This window comes from Procambarus clarkii, chromosome 47 (assembly GCF_040958095.1).
Source record: "Procambarus clarkii isolate CNS0578487 chromosome 47, FALCON_Pclarkii_2.0, whole genome shotgun sequence".
In the NCBI taxonomy this organism is placed as follows: Eukaryota; Metazoa; Arthropoda; class Malacostraca; order Decapoda; family Cambaridae; genus Procambarus; species Procambarus clarkii.
The window spans coordinates 10,373,922-10,391,988 of record NC_091196.1 but is presented as its reverse complement, the minus strand read 5'-3'; positions in this window follow the sequence as shown (position 1 = coordinate 10,391,988).

The following is an 18,067-nucleotide window of genomic DNA, read 5'->3' as shown; positions in this document are numbered from 1 at the left end:
ACCACCACCCACACCACACATGAGCACTACCACTCACACCACACAGGAGCACTCCCCACACCACACAGGAGCACCACCACCACCCACACCACACATAGCACTCCCCACACCACACAGGAGCACCACCACCCACACCACACAGGATCACCACCCCCACACCACACAGGAGCACCACCACCCACACCACACACCAGCACCACCCCCACACCACACAGGAGCACCACCACCACCCACACCACACATGAGCACTACCACTCACACCACACAGGAGCACTCCCCACACCACACAGGAGCACCACCACCCACACCACACAGGATCACCACCACCCACACCACACAGGATCACCACCACCCACACCACACAGGAGCACCACCACCCACACCACACACCAGCACCACCCCCACACCACACAGGAGCACCACCACCCACACATACAATCAAGTATAATACGAAGTCTTCAGTTAAAAATGATTACATTCCTACAGTGTCAATCTGAAAATTCCACCTAATCCACCTTCGGTGTATTTTATGTAAAATACACAGACTATTATGTAAACTCTCATCCAGACTTTACTACTCTACCTAGTAAAGTAAACTCTCATCCAGAACTTGTTAAGTAAACTCTCATCCAGACCTGGTTAAGTAAACTCTCATCCAGACCTGGTTAAGAAAAGTCTCATCCAGACCTGGTAAAGTAAACTTATCCAGACCTGGTAAAGTAAACCAAAACTTCAGTTTACTATCAGACAGGATAAAAGACAAACATGGCATCTCCCCCCCCCCCACGAGCCGTGTGACTGACTCAGCGTGACACCTGACACGCTCTCGGTAAACTTGTGGCAGAAGTAAACTTTCAGGGTGACGCTCAGGCTTTTACCTCCATACTGTCGACCATAAGTTTCTAAGTGACCATTTTAGAGGACGGTGTTGCCTCTGCAACAGTTGCATAATGCAGCGACCTCACTTCATAGGACCAGTTACAGTTACAGTTTATAGGACCAGTTACAGTTACAGTTTATAGGACCAGTTACAATTACAGCTCGTAGAACCAGTTACAGTTTATAGGACCAGTTACAGTTACAGCTCGTAGGACCAGTTACAGTTTATAGGACCAGTTACAGTTACAGCTCGTAAGACCAGTTACAGTTTACTGGACCAGTTACAGTTACAGTTCGTAGGACCAATTACAGTTTATAGGACCAGTTACAGTTACAGTTTATAGGACCAGTTACAGTTACAGTTTATAGGACCAGTTACAGTTCGTAGGACCAGTTACAGTTACAGTTCGTAGGACCAGTTACTGTTACAGTTCGTAGGACCAGTTAAATTTACAGTTTATAGGACCAGTTACAGTCTATAGGACCAGTAACAGTTACAGTCTATAAGACCAGCTACAGTTCGTAGGACCAGTTACAGTTACCTTTTTTTCTGGGATATTCCTGCGCAGGCCCTAAGCCTCTGGCTGGCCCGCTAAGTGTTGCTTGTTTCTGTTTTACTTGGGCGGAGTATGAGTATTTATGACTCGTATGGTCGCTTCAGTAAGATTTTTCTCCCGTGTGTTTAACAACTTCTTCTGCCCTGTTGAATCTAAGTTGAAATCTTAATGGGTTTGTAACTGTGCACTGTGTTAGATAATGTTCCAGTGGTCTGTCGGGCACTTCTCCACAGTGCTGGCATTTCCTCTCATCTTCCGGAACCTGTAAGCCTATTTCCCATGCACATGGGTATCCAAGCCTGATGCGATGTAAGTGTACTTCTGTTGTTCTACGGCTCCGTTTCATCAAACTAAGTAGTTCGTAGTTGGTTGAATTCTTGTACCAACCCGCAGATCCTGATGTTGCAACCGCTGTGTTGTGGTCACTGTACATCTTTTGTATTGCTCTTTTTACAATTACTTTCTTAATCTGTGATAGACTCTGTGGTATGTAAATGTCTACATTTCTTCTCTTAGTTGCAAGTTTTGCAGCTTCGTCTGCAATGTCATTTCCTATTGTTTACAGTTACAGTTCGAAGGATCAGTTACAGTTACGGTTCGTAGGACCAGTTTCAGTTCATAGGACCAGTTACAGTTCATAGGACTAGTTACAGTTCGTAGGACCAGTTACAGTTACGGTTCGTAGAACTAGTTACAGTTCGTAGGACCAGTTACAGTTACAGTTCGTAGGACCAGTTACAGTTACGGTTCGTAGAATCAGTTACAGTTTGTAGGACCAGTTACAGTTACAGTTCGTAGGACCAGTTACAGTTACGGTTCGTAGGACCAGTTACAGTTACGGTTCGTAGAACCAGTTACAGTTTGTAGGACCAGTTACAGTTCGTAGGACCAGTTACAGTTACGGTTCGTAGAACCAATTACAGTTCGTAGGACCAGTTACAGTTCTTAGGACCAGTTACAATTGCGGTTCGTAGGACCAGTTACAGTTACAGTTCGTAGGACCAGTTACAGTTACAGTTCGTAGGACCAGTTACAGTTACAGTTCGTAGGACCAGTTACAGTTACAGTTCGTAGGACCAGTTACAGTTACAGTTCGTAGGACCAGTTACAGTTGATGATGACACAGAACGTTCAGAGATCTGTTTAAGCTTAATGTATTTCCAGTATTATGGAGATTTAACCTCAAGTAATTTGTCATATTACCATCAGAAAATTTACTTCCTTGACGTTGTGGAAAAATGGTTGCCGCTGAAGACGAAGATATTACGGCAATCATACGAGAATATTTGTGATGGACACCGTAAAAGTCGTCCCGTATTGTGGTGATTTTGGTGGAATGATGAACGTCCGGAGTGTTAGTGATGTGACCGTCCTGCTAGGGCGTTCTCCTTCCAACTTCGGTTAGAGCAATGTGTTCCGCCAAGTCAAGCCTAGCCCCTGGCAGGGCTTGGAGAGTAGAAGAACTCCCAAAACCTTATCCATGTACAATCCAGGTACAAACAGGGAAGAATGTGGCCGTGTTATCGGGAAATACACTTTTGTACGGTCTGTTCATGGTGCACTGGTAAGGGTACTAGATATGCTTGTGTGTTTGGAGTCCCAGACAATCTAAGGGTCGAATCCTTCACAAATCTGTCAGTTATATATATTTATATATATCAGTGGTCTTCAACCTTTTTTAATGTCGTCCACCCCTAGTGGTGATTAAGTAGAAGCTGTCCCACCCTCTACCCCAAAAATGTCTCATTAAAAATCTCATGTTTTTAATATTTAAAATCTGATTCATATCTCATTTCTGTGACTATTGTGACGGTGTTCCCCCCCCTTATATTCCTCCCACGCCTGCTGTAAGAGTCATGTCCACTTTACCCGAGCGTTCTCTACGTCGCAGGCATCAGTTTGATATATGTGGGAGAATGTAGTGTTCTCGGAGTGCCGAGAAATTTGTAAAAGAAGAGTATTTTGGCCTGTGGTTTAGGCCCTTTAGGAAGCCAATATGGCGCTGGCTCTTCTGTTTTGCCGCCAAAACTGTGTGACGTCAGTGACACCAGATTGGTCACCGACAGCGACGTGGCACAGGGAGCCAATGAAAACCTCCGTCATTCGAAGGAATATGACGTCACGAAGGAAGGGGGGTCCGGTCATCGCGCCGCGCTTGCGCCATCAGTCTAAGACAGCACGTCAAGGAGGTCGGCCGTGCGCTGGGGGGTCCTGTCAGTTGGACAGTTTACCCCATCTCCGGAGGATTTACGCATCACCTGTGGCCTGCCATCACCTGTGGGGTCTTCCTTCGTTCATGTGTTGGACCAGAGAAGGAATTGACAGAATATTGAGCAACAAGTGCTCCAGGGACAGGTGTTGTGCAAGAGTGGAGTCTAGGCAGCGACGTATGCGACGGCTGATAGCTTCACAGTGATGACGTAGTTGCTGGGCCAATCCTCCGGAGGGAATCAGTCTGACACGACACGTCAAGGTGGTTGGACGTGCGAAGATTGGTCCTGTCGGTTTGACAGTTGTTTCCCGCTCCCGTGGATTTTACGCGTCACCCGAAGTCTGCAAGTACTCTGTGAGGTCTTCCTACGGTCATGTGTTGGACCAGAGAGGGAATCGACGGGATATTGAGCAACAAGTGCTCCAGGACAGGTACTGTGCAAGAAGAAGTGAAGTCTGTGCAGTGACGTATGCGACGTCTGAGGCAGTTCACCCGTTTGTGACGGCGTAGTGGCTGGACCGAGCCACCGGGAAGCAGTGGAAGAAGAAAACTATTCGGGAATCCGAACGACTGCCGCCGAGACGTAGGCTGGCAGCCGTAGCTGGGAGGAGAAGTTGACGGCCGGGAGACCGACTCCAACCCTACAAGAAGTCGAGGAGGAGCACGGACCTGCAGTGAAAAGGCACGGAGACGACGCGCTTATGGTGGGACGTTGATTGAGTTCCTGGAGAACACGACAGAGTGTGTGTGTGGGGGCGTTCCCTACACGAGGCAGGAGCCAGGACCAGGAGCTACAACTCAACTCTCACCGGAGGATAGGTGGAAGTAGGTGATTCTAGTTTCCCTCCCAATTCCCCTTTAGTCAGCTATATTATTTAGCCAGAGTATTTTGTATGTCGTGAGCCAGGCTCACCTATGTCAGAGTAAGGCACAAGTGTGCAGTGGGGCTTCATAGAGTCTTCACGATATTTATGATTATTATTGGTGTGTGCAGGCACCCGGAGTAATTGATGAATTTACAGTGTTGATAACGTCTTTCATGAGACTTTAATATGATCATTTAGTGAGAGAATATATATATAAATAGGCCAGTATTTGGAGTTAGGCTATGTGCCCAGTAACTATGTTATTACCATTATTGATGTCTATGATTCATCCATATATATATATATGTCTATGCTTGTGTATTGAATAATCATTCATGTGTGCAGTGATTAATTGTGTTATCGCCCACGAAAGGAATTACTGAGAACTCCAGTGATATATACTTGCATATGTTATCATTAAATGAAGGGCAGTGTGTTATGCCATGATAGTGAGTTATTGTGTCCATTTATATAGAAATGTTTGATTGAGCTCAAGATCAGTGCAGCAAAGTATTTACGTGCTATTGGCGCAAATATTGTGTGTTCGAACTTCTAGTGATCTTTGAGAACTTAAAGAAACAGGCGCGTCACGCCACAAGCAAACAGATAAAGTAGCATTCGCGCGGTGGTAGTCGCCCAGCTGATTTTGACATTGACGTGAGGGGGAGCGTTGCCGGCTTGGCGAGTTCATAATTATATGTGGGAACGAGCGACTTCTGCCTGAAACAGCTGTTTGCTTATTTGATATAATATTGTGATGACTTTGAATGAGTTTTAAGTAAAATACAAAGTACATTGGTGTTTATATCATCTCCATATTTCTTGTGGCTATATAAAACCTGAAAGCAAATAGGGATAGAAGTAAATACCTGCCTGATATCAGATCTATTGAGTGTGTCCTTGCCACTGTCACCACAATTCAACAAAACCACTGACGTGTTACTGGACACCGGAAACACCAGTTGGCGACCTTGTGGTTAGTAGTAGAGCCCATGACGGGGCGGGCACACAATAGTTAAGTGAACAAGTTGTGTTCCCACTCCTTCTCGATCAGAAGCCGGTTGGGATTGACTGGGATACTCTCCTGGCGTACAGTGGCACCGCGAGGATAGAGTGAAGATCCGCAGGGCTACGATGAGTGACCTTGAGTATACTGTTACTCGCCCCTTTCCCCTCTCATTGGAGGTGAACCCCGACATTGGCGACCCTGCCAGGATTAAGTACTTAAACTGTCGCTTACCGATAAACCCCGACATTGGCGACCTTGCCAGGATTAAGTACTTATACTGTCGCTTACCGATAAACCCCGATACTATGTAAACAGAAAAAAGCAGTTTCTCTTATTTTTTACTTAACTTTTACATATTCATCCATATATTTATACAATTCATCTCAAACTAAGAATCTCAAAATACACAAGATAACATTAAGCATTCCATTTAGACGTATTTTCCTTCACTAAAGTAAAATTGCAGACAATGTTTGCTATATTTGGTACGGTATCAATTAATAAAACAAATAGTTATCCTTTAAAAAAAATCAGTGGCTTGGCTCTGTTGCACTTGTATGCTATTAGGCTGAATCGAGGTGTCAGTCGATTTTCAAGTACAACTCGCATGAGAGGATAAAAGTTCAGGATTGTAGTCCTTTTCTTTGTCTTCACCAAAACTAAACTAGAGTATCCATGCTCACACAAATATGATGTTGGCATCTGTACAAATATGACTATTGTCTTCTCAGTTATATCCTTGTACTCTGGAATATCAAGCAGGGCAACCCAGAAATCCAAGGGATGGTTAAATGTCTTGAAAACAGATTTTAGTGAATAATCCGCTTGAGGCTCCAAAAGAGCATCACAGTGATCAGTTCTTTCATCCGTGAAGGGATTAAGCATGCACATGTTGGAGGTCAGCTGGTCATTCTCGCTGTCCGGGAAATAGAAATCAATGATTTCGTGCATTAAAGTAAGGTGCCTGATAACTAAGTGTGACATATGTATCTCCAGTGTCTGCTCTGTTGCCTGCCTACCATGTTCCCAGCCACGTGCTCTCATAAATGAGTCAAATAATTCAAAATCAGAAAAGCACCTCTTTTCTACATTGCTTTTAAATTTTTTACTTTCAGTTTAAATACATTTATTTTCCTTATACTTGTAAAAATATCCCCCACCTTTGTTGACAAAACCACACACCTGAAAGTGAAGGGACGACGACGTTTCGGTCCGTCCTGGAACCATTCACACAATCGACTTGAGAATGTTCTAGGACGAACCAAAACGTCTTCGTCCCTTCACTTTCTAGTGTGTGGTTTTGTCAACGTATTTCAACCACGTTAATGTGACTCCTCGTCTGCATCCCCACCTTTGCCTTGCTGATTGATGTTTAACTTGTTCAGATGATCGAAGATTGAAGCCATGTAAGACAATTTTGCCAGCCAGAGCACATCCTGACAGTTAACTGCCATGGGGTTTGCTTCCTCAGAGCTGCTCTCTCAATGCAAACACTCGATTAAAAACCTTACCCCGAGATAGCCAACGTTCTTCAGTATGAAGGAGGAGTTATATGAAATTAGCTTCCATATCCTTACACAACTCACGAAACATTTTATGCTTTTTTGCATGTGCACAGATATAATTAACCATTTTGACAACATTATCAAGTAGAGACTCAAAGTCACTTTTCTCCTTAGCATTTCTAGTTTCATTCAATCACTTTGCCAATAACGCTTCCCTGTGAATCACGCAGTGAATTGCAATAAGTAGTAACAGACTTGCATTTTGACTAGTCAATGCCCTCTTCAATAATGAAATCATGAAGTTTCTGAAAAATGTTGTGTGCTGTTGTTTCTACGGCCAGTTGGAGGCAGCACAAATATTGTTCAACAATGTTTTTCTCTTTTAAGTCTGGAAACCGACAGTAAACAATCAGCTGTGCTTCTCCTGTGTCTGTGGTTTCATTCAGTTGAATGCCAAACGAAGCGGCTAGACGCAATTTTTTAACAAGCTGTTCCTTCAGGTCATCTGCTAACATCACAGAACGACGACTTATTGTAGTATCAGACAACGGAATTTGGTTTACTTTCTTCACAAGGTCAGCTGCTACTTCAAGACACGGCAGTACAATATTTTCAAGTTCAGTAAATGTTTTTTTTTCTGAAGAACGATGTGTGTCATCTTAAGAGAAGCAAGAGTAAGTGCTTTTATGTCAGAGGACTTAACTTGACTTTTAAGGGTCAACAGTTGCTTCAAGTAAGCTTCCAAAGTTGCCTCAAAAAATTGCTTTGATTTGTTTTGGCGTTCAGGGTGTTTCGTCTTTAAATGCAGTGCAAGTTTTGAAGGAACAACATTTTCATTACTGTATATGACAAAATAACTAATCAGAATTAATGTGGAAATAATACTTGATTTAAATATAATTTTCAAATATAATTACAAAACCAATTAGTTCCCCTAAACTAAACTTGTATTAAAGACAAGTTGTAATAATAATAATAATAATAATAAGTATTACTAACACAGGAGTCACAAGAGGTGCAGGCTCACTGTCTAACGTGAAGTGAGCAAGTGCAGCTACACTGCAATATTAACTGATATACCAGTTTATTCCACAAACAAACTTCCTTATTTCACAGTTGACAGTGTTTCCCATTGAGCCAATTGAGAGCGGGAACTCAGCCGCGTGATTCGTGACAACCATTGACGAGACAGTCCCTCGCGTGGTTGTACCGAGTTGATGCCTCCACACCCAGTTGCTGGATCCATAGTCAGTTGATGGCTCCACACCCAGTTGTTGGCTCCACACCCAGTTGATGCCTCCACACCCAGTTGATGCCTCCACACCCAGTTGATGCCTCCACACCCAGTTGATGCCTCCACACCCAGTTGCTGGCTCCACACCCAGTTGCTAGCTCCACACCCAGTTGATGCCTCCACACCCAGTAGATGCCTCCACACCCAGTTGCTGGCTCCACACCCAGCCGTGGCCTCAACACCCAGTTGCTGGGTCCACACCCACTTGCTGGCTCCACACCCAGTTGATGTCCACACGTGAGAAAGACAAATGCGAACAAGCCTGAACGGTCTCCAGGCATATATGCAACTGAAAACTCACACCCCAGAAGTGACTCGAACCCATACTGCCAGAAGCAATGCATCTGATGCACAGGATCCCATAACCACTCGACCAACACGACCGGACAAAAGAGGATGGTAGCCGAGGCTAATTCCCATCTCCCTGCCGGCACTCTGTTGTTAATCTTGGGCATGGTATTTTATCAAATCACCTCATTCTTTGGGGCACACGTGAGGAACACAAATGCGAACAAGCCTAAACGGTCTCCAAACATATATGTAACTGAAAACTCACAGACCAGAAGTGACTCGAACCCATACTGCCAGAAGCAATGCATCTGATGTACAGGATCCCTTAACCACTCGACCAACACGACCGAACAAAAGAGGATGGTAGCCGAGGCTAATTCCCATCCCCCCGCCGGCACTCTGTTGGTAATCTTGGGCATAGTATTTTATCAAATCACCTCATTCTTTGGGGCACACATGAGAAACACAAATGTGAACAAGCCTGAACTGTCTCCAACAGAGTGCCGGCGGGAGGATGGGAATTGGCCTCAGCTACCATCCTCTTTTGTCCGGTCGTGTTGGTCGAGTGGTTTAGGGATCCTGTACATCAGATGCATTGCTTCTGGCAGTATGGGTTCGAGTCACTTCTGGGGTGTGAGTTTTCAGTTGCATATATGCCTGGAGACCGTTCAGGCTTGTTCGCATTTATCTTCCTCACGTGTGCCCCAAAGAATTAGGTGATTTGATAAAATACCATGCCCAAGATTATCAACTGAGTGTCGGCGGGAGGATGGGAATTAGCTTCAGCTACCATCCTCTTTTCTCCGGTCGTGTTGGTCGAGTGGTTAAGGGATCCTGTACATCAGATGCATTGCTTCTGGTACTATGGGTTCGAGTCACTTCTGGGGTGTGAGTTTTCAGTTACACACACACACACACTATATATATATATATATATATATATATATATATATATATATATATATATATATATATATATATATATATATATATATATATATATATCTCAGTGTTGCACAACCAGGTGGCGCTGCCACCCACAGGGAAGCAGTCAAATCCCGTAAGTATTGAGAACTGGATCATCACTACAATTTTGTCCCCATTGCTTCTGAGACACTCGGCGCCTGGGGTAAAAGTGCTACCAGTTTTTTGAAGGAACTGGGTTCTAGGCTCATTGAAACGACAAGGGACCCAAGAGCTGCAAGCTTTCTTTTCCAGGGCCTCAGTGTGGCGATACAGAGGGGAAATGCGCACTGCATCCAGGGTTCCTGCCCGCCATCTGAGGAGCTGGAGGAACTCGACAACCTATGATAACCATCTTTGTAACCCATATGTAACTCCTTTTTTGTAACAAAGTTCAAATAAAGTAAATATATATGTGTACATACAAAAGAATGGGGGTGGTAGGAGAAGATAATATTAGTGTTCAGTGAGAAACCACAAGGTCTCCTCTGAATACTTTTTATTTTCTTCTCCGAGGCTATGGGTCCCCACATTGGCAGCAGAGGTGGTACCCTCACAAACTTTATATATATATATATATATATATATATATATATATATATATATATATATATATATATATGTCGTACCTAGTAGCCAGAACGCACTTCTCAGCCTACTATGCAAGGCCCAATTTGCCTAATAAGCCAAGTTTTCGCGAATTAATATATTTTCTCTAATTTTTTTCTTAGGAAATGATAGAGCTACCCATTTCATTATGTATGAGGTCAATTTTTTTTATTGGAGTTAAAATTAACAAAGATATATGACCGAACCTAACCAACCCTACCTAACCTATCCTAACCTATCTTTATAGGTATGGTTGGGTTAGGTAGCCGAAAAAGAGAGGTTAGGTTAGGTTAGGTAGGTTAGGTAGTCCAAAAATAATTAATTCATGAAAACTTGGCTTATTAGGCAAATCGGGCCTTGCATAGTAGGCTGAGAAGTGCGTTCTGGCTACTAGGTACGACATATATATATATATATATATATATATATATATATATATATATATATATATATATATATATATATATATATATATATGCGAACAAGCCTGAATGGTCCCCAGGACAATATGCAACTGAAAACTCACACCCCAGAAGTGACTCGAACCCATACTCCCAGAAGCAACGCAACTGGTATGTACAAGACGCCTTAATCCACTTGACCATCACGACCGGACATAATGAGGTAATAGCCGAGGCTATTTGAACCACCCCACCGCCGGCACTCGGATAGTAATCTTGGGCATAGCATTTTACCAAATCACCTCATTCTTTGGGGCACACGTGAGGAACACAAATGCGAACAAGCCTGAATGGTCCCCAGGACAATATGCAACTGAAAACTCACACCCCAGAAGTGACTCGAACCCATACTCCCAGAAGCAACGCAACTGGTATGTACAAGACGCCTTAATCCACTTGACCATCACGACCGGACATAATGAGGTGATAGCCGAGGCTATTTGAACCACCCCACCGCCGGCACTCGGATAGTAATCTTGGGCATAGCATTTTACCAAATCACCTCATTCTTTGGGGCACACGTGAGGAACACAAATGCGAACAAGCCTGAATGGTCCCCAGGACAATATGCAACTGAAAACTCACACCCCAGAAGTGACTCGAACCCATACTCCCAGAAGCAACGCAACTGGTATGTACAAGACGCCTTAATCCACTTGACCATCACGACCGGACATAATGAGGTGATAGCCGAGGCTATTTGAACCACCCCACCGCCGGCACTCGGATAGTAATCTTGGGCATAGCATTTTACCAAATCACCTCATTCTTTGGGGCACACGTGAGGAACACAAATGCGAACAAGCCTGAATGGTCCCCAGGACAATATGCAACTGAAAACTCATTATGTCCGGTCGTGATGGTCAAGTGGATTAAGGTGTCTTGTACATACCAGTTGCGTTGCTTCTGGGAGTATGGGTTCGAGTCACTTCTGGGGTGTGAGTTTTCAGTTGCATATTGTCCTGGGGACCATTCAGGCTTGTTCGCATTTGTGTTCCTCACGTGTGCCCCAAAGAATGAGGTGATTTGGTAAAATGCTATGCCCAAGATTACTATCCGAGTGCCGGCGGTGGGGTGGTTCAAATAGCCTCGGCTATCACCTCATTATGTCCGGTCGTGATGGTCAAGTGGATTAAGGCGTCTTGTACATACCAGTTGCGTTGCTTCTGGGAGTATGGGTTCGAGTCACTTCTGGGGTGTGAGTTTTCAGTTATATATATATATATATATATATATATATATATATATATATATATATATATATATATATATATATATATATATATATATATATATATATCAGTATATTTTTGTAGCAGTCTTTCCTGTAGACATATATTATTAAATATGACCGAAAAAGTAAGATTAATAATTCTAACACGAATTTTCTCAATCTTTCGTACATTTCTTTTCACTGTTGGTGGTAATTCAAAAATCAATTCTCCAAAATTCATTTTTATCTCTAGTCTGACGTGACACTTGAGCGCGTTTCGTAAAACTTATTACATTTTCAAAGACTTTAGTTAACATATACACAACTGAATAGAACTTACACATCTCCAATTTGATAATATCTACATTTGAGTGTGGTGGATGGGGTGAGGTGGTATTAATAGGGTATTAATTTCATCAACACAAGACAGAACACGAAACAATGGGTATTGAATAGAAGTGATTGTAGAAAGCCTATTGGTCCATATTTCTTGATGCTTCTATATTGGAGCGGAGTCTTGAGGTGGGTAGAATATAGTTGTGCATTAGTTGGCTTTTGATTGCTGGTGTTGACTTTTTAATGTGTAGTGCCTCGCAAACGTCAAGCCTTCTGCTATCACTGTATCTATCGATGATTTCTGTGTTGTTTACAAGGATTTCTCTGGCGATGGTTTGGTTGTGGGAAGAGATTATATGTTCCTTAATGGAGCCCTGTTGCTTATGCATCGTTAAACACCTAGAAAGAGATGCTGTTGTCTTGCCTATATACTGGGTTTTTTGGAGCTTACAATCCCCAAGAGGGCATTTGAAGGCATAGACGACGTTGGTCTCTTTTAAAGCGTTCTGCTTTGTGTCTGGAGAGTTTCTCATGAGTAGGCTGGCCGTTTTTCTGGTTTTATAGTAAATCGTCAGTTGTATCCTCTGATTTTTGTCTGTAGGGATAACGTTTCTATTAACAATATCTTTCAGGACCCTTTCCTCCGTTTATGGGCTGTGGAAAAGAAGTTCCTGTAAAATAGTCTAATAGGTGGTATAGTTGTTGTGTTAGTTGTCTCTTCAGAGGTTGCATGGCATTTCACTTTCCTTCTTATGATGTCTTCGACGAAACCATTGGAGAAGCCGTTGTTGACTAGGACCTGCCTTACCCTACAGAGTTCTTCGTCGACTTGCTTCCATTCTGAGCTGTGGCTGAGAGCACGGTCGACATATGCGTTAACAACACTCCTCTTGTACCTGTCTGGGCAGTCGCTGTTGGCATTTAGGCACATTCCTATGCTCGTTTCCTTAGTGTAGACTGCAGTGTGGAAACCTCCGCTCTTTTCCATGACTGTTACATCTAGAAAGGGCAGCTTCCCATCCTTTTCCATCTCGTAAGTGAAACGCAGCACAAAACTCTGCTCAAACGCCTCCTTCAGCTCCTGCAGATGTCTGACATCAGGTACCTGTGTAAAAATGTCGTCAACATACCTGCAGTATATGGCCGGTTTCAAGTTCATGTCGACTAAGACTTTTTGCTCGATGGTACCCATGTAGAAGTTTGCAAACAGGACACCTAGGGGAGAACCCATGGCGACCCCATCTACTTTAAGTGGTTAAGACACTCGCCTGGCGTTTCGTGAACGCTATTGCCTGGGTTTATATCCTCGCCACGGAAGATTTACCTGGCTCCAATCCTTAACTGTAGTCTCCGTCTACCCAACAGTCAAATGGGCACTTAGTTGTTAAACGATTTGGCGGGTCGTATTTCGGGAAATATTAGGATTAAGAACTTTCCCGAAATGCTATGCGTGCTAGTGGCTGTACAAGAATGTAAGAACTCTTGTATATATAAATAAATAAATAAAAAACTACTTTACATTGGAAACAACCAATCCTTTTCGACAGGTAGTTTTGTTGGAAAGTTTCCAACACTAATACATCATCCTTGTATTATAATACATCATTATTGTATTAACCCATAGTATTTACTAACACTACTAATATGTAGAATTAATTAAATTAACGTTTCCATAGTAAGGCATAATTTTGCCTGAAAATTCCCAGCCATCATGACGGCAAGCGCCGATAGCAAGCTTAAACATGAGGTCTCCCACACATGTTGGAGAAATATAGAGTTCAGTTAATTTCTCTTTCTTTCTAAAATTATTGTTCTTTATGAAAGAAATAACCATTTCGCATGCTTATGCGTACTGTGCTCGGGTATTTAACCAAATTAATTATTCCAGTAAAATATTACTGTGGCGTAAAATAAAAACACGTCAACCCTTCTCGTTCAATTTGTGCGAAGTTAATTAGATCAATTGCCTTACGAGAAAAGGTATTATTATCAAATATATTTATTTATTGGTGATGATAGTTCAAATAGTACTCCGTCCGTTCCCCAAATAATTAATAGTAAACCGAAATGGTTTACGTCCAGGATCGCTATGAGCGTCTCTGCGCATGCGTGACCGGGCGTGGTGGGGAGGAAGGAGGCAATATATAAGTACAGGGCGTCGCGTGGTGTACACGTGCCACCACAGACGGCAGTCATTTAACAAGATCACATGGTTTACAGTACTCAAACTGTTAAATTGCGCGTCTACAAAGATAGTCACGGCCCATAATCACACGTCCACAACAGTGAACGTCAGGGACTGGCAGACGCGATATCAGCAAGCTTTAGTGTTCCATCACGCTTACATTAATTATACATTTTGGTTTGATGCACCATTCTAGATTGTGTATTTGTGGGTAGCCTGTCGTTAAGATGTGTGAACACCACCAATACCACGTTAGTTTCTTACAGTTTTTAAGTCCAATTTCAGTGAATATTGTAATAATTTATAGCCTAGTCAATTGCTACTCAAATTTCCCTGATTACAGCGTGTAGACGAGGATGAACATGTATTTCTTCCTTCACCTACGATGTTCACCACTGGTGTTTCTTCCTTATTGGGACTTTGCGATCACGACGACGAGTAGCGAAACGGACTTAGTGAAGTCGTCTTACAGATAAGACTAAATTATGTTTCGTAGAAAATTTGACTAATGCCATTATTAATTTCCATATATGTTTCCATATGATTATCAAAAGGAATAATATAAAACAATAATTTACTGCTCAGTACTCAATAAGCATTTATTATTTCTTAGGACTTAATAATTTTTCAATACATTGATTATTTAAAATTTCATGATCCTCTAGAATCTACATTCTAGTTAAGATTCTATTATTTTACTAACCCCATTAATGAACTGGTGACAAACCACACTCGTTCCTAGATATATATGAACTTCTAGAAATACCCCCCCCCCCCCCCAATGTTGATATTTGAGGCTTTTAACTTTAATTAAGTTAATATAATTATTTAATTAATAATACAGTCCATTCTCTTTAAGTGTTTGTTAAATAATTATAACATATATAGGCACTTGTTCTATAGCGTCAGTCTTATAATCACTTTTATTTGTTTTCCCCCTTTTCTCAAAAGTGGGTGGTCCTTCGATTATATTAATTTTCTTAATTAAATAATTTCATATTTGAGTCAAAGCCCCAGATACCCAACAAGTTCTTTATCTAATTCAGATGATTATCATTGATTCAAAATTCAGGAACTTGCTCAAATATTATTTCACCATTGGCTATATCGAAAGCAAACTTCAGGTCGATAAAGTCTACTAGTTTCTCATCCTGGGAATCTTCAAAATATTTTAAAATATATGTTTGTGTATTACAATGGGCTAGTATTACACATGTAAATTAAGAGTCAATATATTTTTTATCTGAAACATGAGGCGATTGAGTTAAATTCTTTTCTAGAGTTCACATGTGCACGATAGAAGTGTTAATTTTTGGAGTTGTTTTGAGAAAATGTTACTTTGAAACCTTGATTCCATTTTCTTCATGAAAGGGTGACTAGGGACATCATTCAGTAACCTCAATGTATTATAAGCTTAACGATCCTTACCAGGAGCTGTTACTTTGGGTTTCCCTACTACGGTTTTCAATTCAAAATAGTTTATAGCAAATTTATTCGTTAGATATGGAGAAGAACATGATTTTTAGTTTCTGTTAATTTTGGTATAATTTAAATGCTCTGTATATTTGGAGATAAGAAGAAAATTTCTTATATTTGATCACAGAGTTGAGAGCATATCAGCATATTGTGTGGGAGTATGATGAGGCTGAACTGAGAATGAGGACTTAATACTGATATAATTTTGTTCCACACTTCCGATAAAATTGTAGTTTTCTTGATACCTTGTAGGAAATGTTCACAATATGTGTTCTTAGCTTGACCCTTAAGCTCTAAAAGTTCCATTGCCTTTGAAGAATGCTAGTAAATTGTCAACTGTTTTGTTTTGTTAATAACTGTTAGCAAGATGAAGCTCTTTAGCTCATTCAGTACTAATAATAGAACCCTTTGTCAATGAGGAATGCCGAATGTTTTTTTTCTCTTTACTCAAGCAGAAGTATTATAATAACCGGTAATGACATTAACAACATGTCTGTACAAGTGTTCCACTGATACGAGTGTATACCTTGTGTCCCACTTATTGATGTAAGCCTTAGAGTGTGTTGTTGTTGTTAAAGATTCGTTACCTGGAACAAAAAGTTCCAAGCAGCACGGGCTATGGTTAGCCCGTTGTGGACTAACCTTAGAGTGTGGTTTGTGATTGTCTGGTATGATAATTTGAACCCTAGGATGGGGATTTTATCGAATGTCCGAAAAAATGTACACTATACCTTGTAAAATAATCACTAAATAGATCTCGGATGAGCCTAATTTTAATGTTGCTATCTACTAGGACTAGGTTATACCCAATCGCATAATCCACCCTACATCACAATAAATTGGGTTGTTTGTCGGTATTATACACAGTAATGTTGAGCAAACCACACACTAGAAAGTGAAGGGACGACGACGTTTCAGTCCGTCCTGGACCATTCTCAAGTCACAACCGACTTGAGAATGGTCCAGGACGGACCGAAACGTCGTATCCCTTCACTTGCTACTGTGTGGCTTTGTCGACATATTTCAGCCACGTTATTGTGACTCCTCGTCTGTATGCACAGTAATATTATGGTCAGTAATGTTTTAAACAAGGCCCTCAGATTATTCTCGCACTGAACATCACCAAGTGTAGTGTGACAAACATTAAAGTCGCCCATACATATAGCTGTGTTACCTGTACACTTCGGTAGCAGGCCTGCTTAAAGTATGCCTCATCCTGCAAATATATAATACAACAGAAATGACTATCAGTAATTTATATTTTTGCAATGTATACGTTCACTCCTGTGATTTTTAATTAGATTACAGATTAATCCACTTTTAACATCTGTAAGTTTGCCTGTTCCATTACTGTTGTTGTATGCTATCTAGCCAGGCATCTTGGTTGGTAGTTTCTTGATAGTTGTTGACAATTTTGTCTTTTAAAAACACATCATATCCATGTCCTTCATTTCAGCCTACAAGAGTACACCATTGAACCCAAGACAAACACTTCAAATCTTTAAAGTAAGAAATATCATATTTTTTTCTGGTAAGTCATGGTTACGTATCAAGGAAATTAAGGAATTACCTAAGTTCAAAAACACCTTCACAACATAACCGTTTTTTGCGCATTTTCCCAGTAATGTCACTTTTGGCTATGATGCGTTTTACCGGAGTATGAGTTGTTATTTTCCTAATTATTTATCCAGTCGGGATGTATGTCCTCCATAGCCATCTTCAATTCCTATGACAGTCTGTAAATGTAAACCAAACAACAATTACCTACAAAACATATACTCAACAATGTGTGTTTAAAATTTTCTAAATATATCAGTAAATAATTATATAAAGATGTAAATCTGACTTCCGTGTGCAGGGATAAAGAGTTTAGGGATAAAGGGATAACGATAATCATTATCTAGCGGCGGAATCAATAAGGGATCAGAAACTACTGTAACACCATTCCTTATGGTGTTACATAAGGAATACACAGTAACCCTGTATACTTGGTGGGTGGTGTATGTCACCTCCAGAACCACAGAGCTCTGAACCTTTACACAGTGACCCTGTATACTTGGTGGGTGGTGTATGTCGCCTCCAGAACCACAGAGCTCTGAACCTATACACAGTGACCCTGTATAGTTGATGAGTGGTGAATGTCGCCTCCAGAACCACAGAGCTCTAAACCTATACACAGTGACCCTGTATACTTGGTGGGTGGTGTATGTC